The sequence below is a fragment of the Helianthus annuus genome, chromosome 15, assembly GCF_002127325.2.
Source record: "Helianthus annuus cultivar XRQ/B chromosome 15, HanXRQr2.0-SUNRISE, whole genome shotgun sequence".
In the NCBI taxonomy this organism is placed as follows: Eukaryota; Viridiplantae; Streptophyta; class Magnoliopsida; order Asterales; family Asteraceae; genus Helianthus; species Helianthus annuus.
The window spans coordinates 24,565,444-24,573,730 of NC_035447.2; the positions used below are offsets into that span (position 1 = coordinate 24,565,444).

General features: G+C 37.3%; 1 non-coding gene across 1 annotated transcript; it reads right to left on the reverse strand.

The window, feature by feature from the left end:
• Positions 1 to 6,231: 6,231 nt before the first annotated feature.
• Positions 6,232 to 6,303, reverse strand: TRNAH-GUG. The gene has a single exon. It is a non-coding gene; the product is annotated as a tRNA-His (tRNA).
• Between the last annotated feature and the right edge of the window lie 1,984 nt (positions 6,304 to 8,287).

Sequence of the window (8,287 nt, forward strand, 5' to 3'; positions counted from 1 at the left end):
AAACGAAATCAAGTCTCAAGCGAAATCACTTCTTGGTGCAGAATAACCTTTTCAAACGAAATTGCAATTCACACGAAATCAGAATTCAAACGAAATTGTAATTTCGCGTGAACTGACTGAACGAAATATAATTTCATGTGAAAACAACTTGCACTCAAACGAAATTAGCTAATTTAAAATGAAATTATAATTTCGTATGAAATGATTCAAACGAAATTAAATTCCATGCGAGATTAGCTGTAAGTTCAAGCGAAATTAATCTAGGGTAGTTATTTCCTTGTGGAATTAAGAACCAATTCAAACGGAATTATGCTGATGTCATTTTGTCCGAACAGTTTTTCAAACGAAATTACAAGTTTTATCAATTTTAGATCGAATTTTAGTCCAATTCTTTCAAGGATTAGTTAAAACACTGTTTCGCATGATATATGTGAAATTCAATCCATTTTGACCGTTAAATCTTGTTCAATTTAGAAAAGAAGGTGTAGAAGTAAGAAAGTCTGATGAAATCAAGCTGAATTTGATAGAACTCCTCCTCCTGTGCTCTGATACCACTTGTAGGATCGTTGTATGACCCAAATGAGTCGTTCAGAAGAGTTTTAGATCCGAATCAAAGTCGGAATCAATGAAACGGACAAGATAACAGCTTGATTCACTTATAATTGTCTCTTGTATTAATCTGATAGTGTTACAGCACCTGGAGACAATTCGGCAGCACTTCGTTACCGAATCAGAAAAGTTACAAATGAAAGTCAAGATCAAGATATATATAGGCATGTAATTCCGTGTGAAATTAACAAGATGTGATTTCGTGCGGAATTAGCTAGGCTAATTTCGTACGGAATTACCTTGTTAATTTCGTGCGAAATTACATAGAAACCATATAAAACCTGTTTTCTCGTACTACGAGCCCTGATCTATCAATCCTATTACATGACATGATACAAGACGAAGTCAACAGACATAGTGCACTAACATATTGCAAGAAACGACTGACAAAGTCCTCCAAATTCGAGATAACTTGTTGAAAGCTCGAAGTCGACAAAAAAGTTACGCCGATAGATGACGCAGGCCCCTTGAATTTGACGTTGGCAACTACGTACTCCTAAAGGTATCACCTTGGAAGGGTGTGGTCAGATTCGGCAAGAAAGGGAAACTAGCGCCTCGATATGTTGGACCTTTTAAGATTTTGGAAAGGATCGGAAAAGTCGCCTACAGACTCGAACTACCGGAGGAACTCAGTAATGTCCACCCGACTTTCCATGTGTCAAACCTCCGAAAGTGCCTGGCTGAACATGATTTAATTGTGCCTCTCGATGACCTCCAAATAAACGAAACACTGCACTTCGTGGAGAAACCTGTCGAAATCATGGATCGCCAAAACAAGCAGCTCCGACGCTCGCGCATTCCTATTGTGAAAGTCCGATGGAAAGGCAAACGAGGCGCAGAGTTCACTTGGGAACTCGAAAGCGACATGAAGGCAAAGTATCCGCAATTGTTTATTACGGCTTCGGCCTAATTTCAGGACGAAATTCCCTCAACTAGGGTTGGCTATAGCACCCTAGTGTTTTGAAAGTCAAAGTCAAGATTGAAGTCAAAGGAAGAAAAGATTGCTAATTGCAATCTGTCTCTCCTTGCTCAATCCCTGTTTTGACTTCTTTGACTGTATATAGTCTATTTTATGTTACGTTAGTTGCATTATGTGGAGTAAGTAATTATAATCGCAGTAATCGAAGTATATTCATCGCTACGAATCGCTTTACGACTGTGAATAATAGGAAGTAACAATGCGATAAAGTCAATTAAACGCTAATCAATCTAATCTAATCAACATCGCGCTCGCAAACTCGAATTACGCATTTTGGTGATTACTATACGTGTGTGTGTGCCTTATGTGTTACTTGTGCATGTTTATTTATGTAATGTGTGGTGATCAATCGGAACGCAATAAAACTCAATCGCAATCGAATCGCAATCGCAAAACGAATACGAATTAAGGGTGATTGTATGTTGATATAGTATGATAATCAGTGGAGAAGAGACAGTGCTCGATATGAGTAGTTAGGATTAAAAGTAATTCGAATAAGAAACTCTATCGTATTCGCATTGCTCGCAATCGAAATCGAAATATCAAGAATCGTCGCGCCGCGCACTCGAACCAGATGCCAGCTGGCCAGATTGCCATCCGACCGGGCTGCCATCCGATCGATGTGCCATCCGACCGACCTATCATCCGGGTGTGGTGTCATCCGACCGACCCACCCTTTCCACTTTTGGAATCCTATAAATACCCATGTCACTTTCATACTTTCTACTTTTGGAAATTCTTTGTCCGAGCAGCACGTGTTCTTCACCTTTTCTCCGATTTCTCTCAAACCAGGTAAGATCTCTCCATAAATCTTGTACTTTCTTGATCTACACACCTTACTACACCTTTTTATCTTTTAAATCTTCACTTTTAACCTTGAAATCACCAAGATTCAAGGGTTCTAGGATGATGTCATCATGTGTTCTTGAAGAACTTCATGTTTTGGCTTCAATCTTTCAAGAACAACTTGAATCTAACCGATTTCCACATAAATAAACAAAGATCTTTCATAGATCTAAACATATTCACGGTAAAAGGGATTGAAGGAAGGTTTTTCCAAATTTTCTTTCAACTCTTTTACACTCAATGCATGCAAACCAATAGGATCGGATCTCGTTCTAACCTCTACTCGTCCTTAGTAATGTGTTGGCTCAAGACCAGAATCCTATCCGTGAGACCACTGATCTCGGGTTAATCAAGAACGACCGACTTGAACCGGTTTACTGATTGAACGTTGGGTGACTCCTGTTCGGTCAGGTTACCAGGGTCGAGACGGGGTTCTGTTGGGTTGAAACGTTATCAAAGTGTCTCGATAAAACTACAAACAATCAAAACGACCAAATGAAAGACGAACGGAATGACCAGCACAGAGTGCTATCCAACCGGACAGCCATCCGAGCGGTTGGCCGTCCGAACGACTGACATTTTTGGTCCCACACTTAATCAACCTTATTTAAAGTTGAGTATTGATCGAATTGTTGTCCGACCGGACTACCATCCGACCGGACTACTCTTCGGATCATGAGATACTTGACTTTAACACTTAATCAATTTTTCAACATGTTCAATGCACTAGTGATGCCACCCGACCGGACTGCTGTCCGATCGAGCGACAACCTGCTGTGAACTTATTCTCACTGAAGTGTCAACCAATCGGATTGCTGTCCGATCGGACGACCGTCCGATCGACCGACCTGAAGGGTAGAGATACTTCAATGTTTTTCTAATGCTACAACAAAAACTTCAAAAGTCAAACCATCATACACAAACACATCCTTCTCATAAGAAGGAACAATCCACTCGAATAGTCATCCGACTGGACTACCGTCCGACCGGATAACCATCCGAACGGGTTACCATCCGCACGAATTGGCCGTCCGATCGGATTACCATCTGACCGAACAACCATTCGACAGATCAACGCTTATTCTCGTTTTGCGTACCACTTACCTTTATGCTATCGAACAATTCAGGCTAACCTTACTCTCAAGCGCTCCCTTAAATCCATCAACCGTTGTGAGTATACTCGATCCCTTTTTGCTTTAATCACTTTTGGGTGTTACATACGTTACTTATACGAAATCACATCAAACACACTACGCAATACTTTTAAACGCCAACCGTTATCGCATGTTATACGTGACTTAATGAATGCTTGTTTGTTATGTTTACACATGGAATGCTGTCTACCTGCCTTAACGACGATAGTACTATAGTTTGGACTCAGCACCCGTTCACTCGGGGGTTGTTAAGGACAATTATTTGCATGGATTACCATGGTGATCATGTATTACGAACTGCCTTGGGCAGTCAACCCACAGTCATTGGTATCGATAGGTTCATGTCGATAATTAACATGCTTCGTTTTCCTCCGTGTACGTACTGGTTATGCGTAAACTATTCCGAACTCTATATGCTAATATCAAACTTGTATACTCGCCTTTACACTATGTGTATTGACTTTTACTTTAACGTATGTGACAGGTAATTAGGACGCTTATCTGCTAGGAAAGCGAGGCCACAATAAGTTTCTAGAGGCCAACAAATAGTTGTCTGTACTAATGTAATCAGGAGTCTCTAGAAGCAGATAAACAATTGGGCTACTTAAAAATCTGAGTTGTCGGAATAGAACTATTTGCCTAGATTTTGTCTGTAATAATTTGTTTACCTTTTGAGACATGGTATGGGATATGTTATTTTAAATTGATTGGTAATGATAATTGTTATGGAAACTTCTGGACAATCTGTTTCACTCAGTGCTATGCCCCGATGATTCCGCCATCTGTTGGGATGTGACAGTTTCAACCGTATATTTATCAGATAATCCGGTTCAGCATAAATGCACCAAACACAGAGATCAATATTCATTTTTTCGGGAAAAGGTTTGCGCAGGTCATATACACATTCTTCATGTGCCTTCCTCTCTACAGTATGCCGACATTTTCACCAACGAACTTCCTCGTCAGCTAATTCAATCCTTTCGGTCCAGCTTGAGCGTCGGTCTTCCCCCCGCTCAAACTGCAGGGGAGTCTTAGCCGATAGTATATTAGAGATGTATCTGATAGCATTTTAGATATATATATATATATATATATATATATATATATATATATATATATATATATATATATATAGGGCCAGGATCATTTCAGAACCATAAATATTTACAGAACTCGCAGAACTCCTAATAAACAATCTTTTTATTTATATATTTTTATGTTTAGGATAATTTTATCATTTATTATGTGTATTTTTACGATTACATACATGTTAAGAGTAATTTTATCATTTTTATATGTAATTTTATAATTACACATATGTAAACTAGTTTTTTTACATATATGTAATTAGTTATGATACATATATATAATTTTGGCAATTAAATATATGTAAACTACTTTTAACATGTATGTAATCAAAGAAATACATATAATAGATGATAAAAAGATCCTAAATACAAAAACCTATATATAAAATGATTGTTTATTAGGAGTTCTGAAAGTTCTGTAGTTATTTAGAGTTCTGAAATGAACTCAACCCTATATATATATATATATATATATATATATATATATTTGGTTATTATAGGATTGTAATTGTATTATAACTATTATACCTAAAATAGTGGTAGGGTTATCTCGCACTCCCTATTTAGAGGGTTTTCAGATTTTTGAATGATATACAAAAAGTTATATACAGTAGACTCTTTTAAGCCGATCATTCTCCGAAATCCAACTAAAACCTACTCCTTCCTACTCCTTTTGAAACCCGAAATTCGCTATAACTGTTCATAATTTCTTTTTATAAACTTCAGTTGTAATAGCATGATCATAAATGTATAATTATGGTAGCCAACCATCTGTCACTTTTGTTGGTTATAGGGTTCCATTTCTTATTAAAAATTCATGGTTGTTGTTATGTGTAGATTATCCAGCCAATTGGCCATTAATGTGAATTAAGTAGCTTGTAAACAAGCCAAGCTGTTCGTTAGCTACTCGAAATTGGCTCGCTTAAAGCTTTTGAATCGAGCCTGGCATGAGCCTAAACATAAGCTTTGTGTAGGTTTGAGCCTAAACATAAGCTCGTGTAATAAACAAGCTCAAACCCGAGCTTCACTTATCGAGCTCAAGTTGTCTCGTGAGTGTAAACGAACCTATTATTTTTATTTAATATATTAAGTACTTATAATAATTACGGTTATACATAGAATTATGAGAAAAACAACTTAATAATATATTGTGTTATAGGTAAAAGAATATGTCTATGATGTATATATACATTATACTTAAAAAATGTTTAGAAAATAACTATAATTATAGATGTACAAATTAATTAATAAAGAATGAACGAGTTGACCCGAGCCAAGCTCGAGGTTAAGAAACTACTCATGAGCCGAGGTCAAGTCAAGCCGAACTCAAAACAAGTAAAACTCGTGCTCGAGATCAGGTCAAGCCGAACTCAAAACAAGTAAACTCGTGCTCGATCTTTCATAATATTAAGGCAGGCCAACCAGCAGGAATTTGCCAATGGGCCGGGTTCATTTATAAAAGTCAGACAGCAGAAACTTGCTAATGGGCCGTGTTCATAAATACTAAAGAAAATCTGGAACAAAACCTAACCAAATATTTACTCAAAAAGGAATGTGTGGCTGCTGGGATTCGAGCCCAGGTCTCCACGGCCACAACGTGGAATTCTTACCACTAAACTACAGCCACAAGATGTTTCTAATTCTCACTTTGAATATTAAAACAATAATATCAATGTAAGGCATATGAATTCGTTTTGGTGTATATTGGTTTATCTATCGTTATAATAATAAGTTTATTAATAATTGAAATAATAAATATTGAACTAACCTAACCGAACCACTACTAAAACAACTTTTATAACACTTTTATTTTTCATAAATAATAAATTGCATGTTGATATAGTTTCTTTTATTTTTCATAAATACTAAATTGCATGTTGATATAGTTTGGAATAATTTTATAGATTATGCATTACTTGTCCCCTTCTTTTGCCTTATAAATTAACTTTTTTAATTCAAAATTATTTGTTGTTTCATGGGTGTAATGGAAGTAAAAAAATTTTGTAGAGTAACTAATTTAAAGAATAGTAAAAAGATAATTTTTTTTATTAATTCTTCGGATAAGGAGAATGAAACTATAGAATTTTGGTTATTGCAGATAAAGGTTTCCTGAATCCTAGTAAGATTTATAAGTTAAAAAGTTAGGAATGTTTCTTACCAGTAGAAAAAGATTGGGACTCATAAGGGCGCGCTTGACTCAACATTTAGACGTAATATGCGCTTTGATGACGTATTTGACCCCTACAAGTCAGGATCCTTCGTTTGGCGAGCTAATATGGTGTTTGTTCAAATGGGTGTCAACTACTGTCAAACCAAAAATTGCATCAGTTTGAAAGGGTGTATAGGGGACTATACAACCCATACATTTTTGCATCATATATACCAACCTTTTGCCTAAGTTTTATTTTTCTTTAATCAGAAATGCAACTTTATTGTCATCGAAGCAACGTTCTTGAAAACCAAAATCCTTGCGGTACTCACTAGTTCGCCCAGGTTACCACCTCTATGTGAAGAGTTGATTAACATATCCACATATGTTGCTGAAGTGTATCTTGGGAGGCAGATCACTATTCAAAAACACCCAAAGCACGCAAGTCGAGGAGGGGGTTTGTTATAAGGATAGAGAATAAGATTACTCGTCTCGAAGTATCAAGTAGTAGAACTTGTGTATTAGCAACCAGAAAACAACACATCGTGTGGCATTTATACAACTCGAGGAGAGCAATGTTACAATGAGAAGCTACTTAACAATGAAAACAACTCTAGGGGTAGAGACAAAGGTTGACCCTTGGTGTCTTCTCTTAATTAGATCATGTTCATGTTTTAAAAAAATCATTAAGGCATCAATTAAGATGAAGTCTAATGATACCAATGTGTTTGTTAAGATGTAGTCTCTTTTAAGTGGTAAGAGTTCAAGTCTCGTTGTGAGCAAATTGAGGAGTAAGTTACTCTTTTCACAATTTTAACTAAAATAAAAATACTAAATGCATTTCCACTTTTACCATAAAGATAAAATACATGTTATGAAGTTTAATTTTAGGTCACATGTTAAAGAATCATGAAACTTGAAAGAAGGAATCAAAATAAGTCTGAAAAATAAGTTTAGTTTACTCGTTTTTACCGAGTAAGCAGCGCCGTCTCCGAAAATCATAAAAAAGAATTTGGCCCTGTGCAAGATAAAAAATTTAGGCCCTTGAAGGGGTATGGTCCCAAAACGACCATTACCCGCATCAAACAAACCCCTACCAGTAAGCAAACCGCACCCATGCGGTCACATCCTTCGAACCCATTCGGTTCGAAGATGAATAGCTTGACCCAAGTACGAAAGAAGATGAACATATCGATGCGGCTGGCACCGCATCATATGGCCATTTTCGTCACGACAAGGGAAGCGAGCAAATAGTCTCCACATACGATGATGCGGCCAACACCGCATCTCGCGTATTTCTTGATCACAAGTAGGAGACGCGGTAACTTCAGACGTTACCACATGCAGCGATGCGGCTCGCACCGCACCCTGCATATCCAACAAGTGGACTGACACGCCAGGCAAGTGGCTGACACCACGAGGCAAGTGGCGCCGGCGACAGTCCCCTGTCAGAGCTATTAAA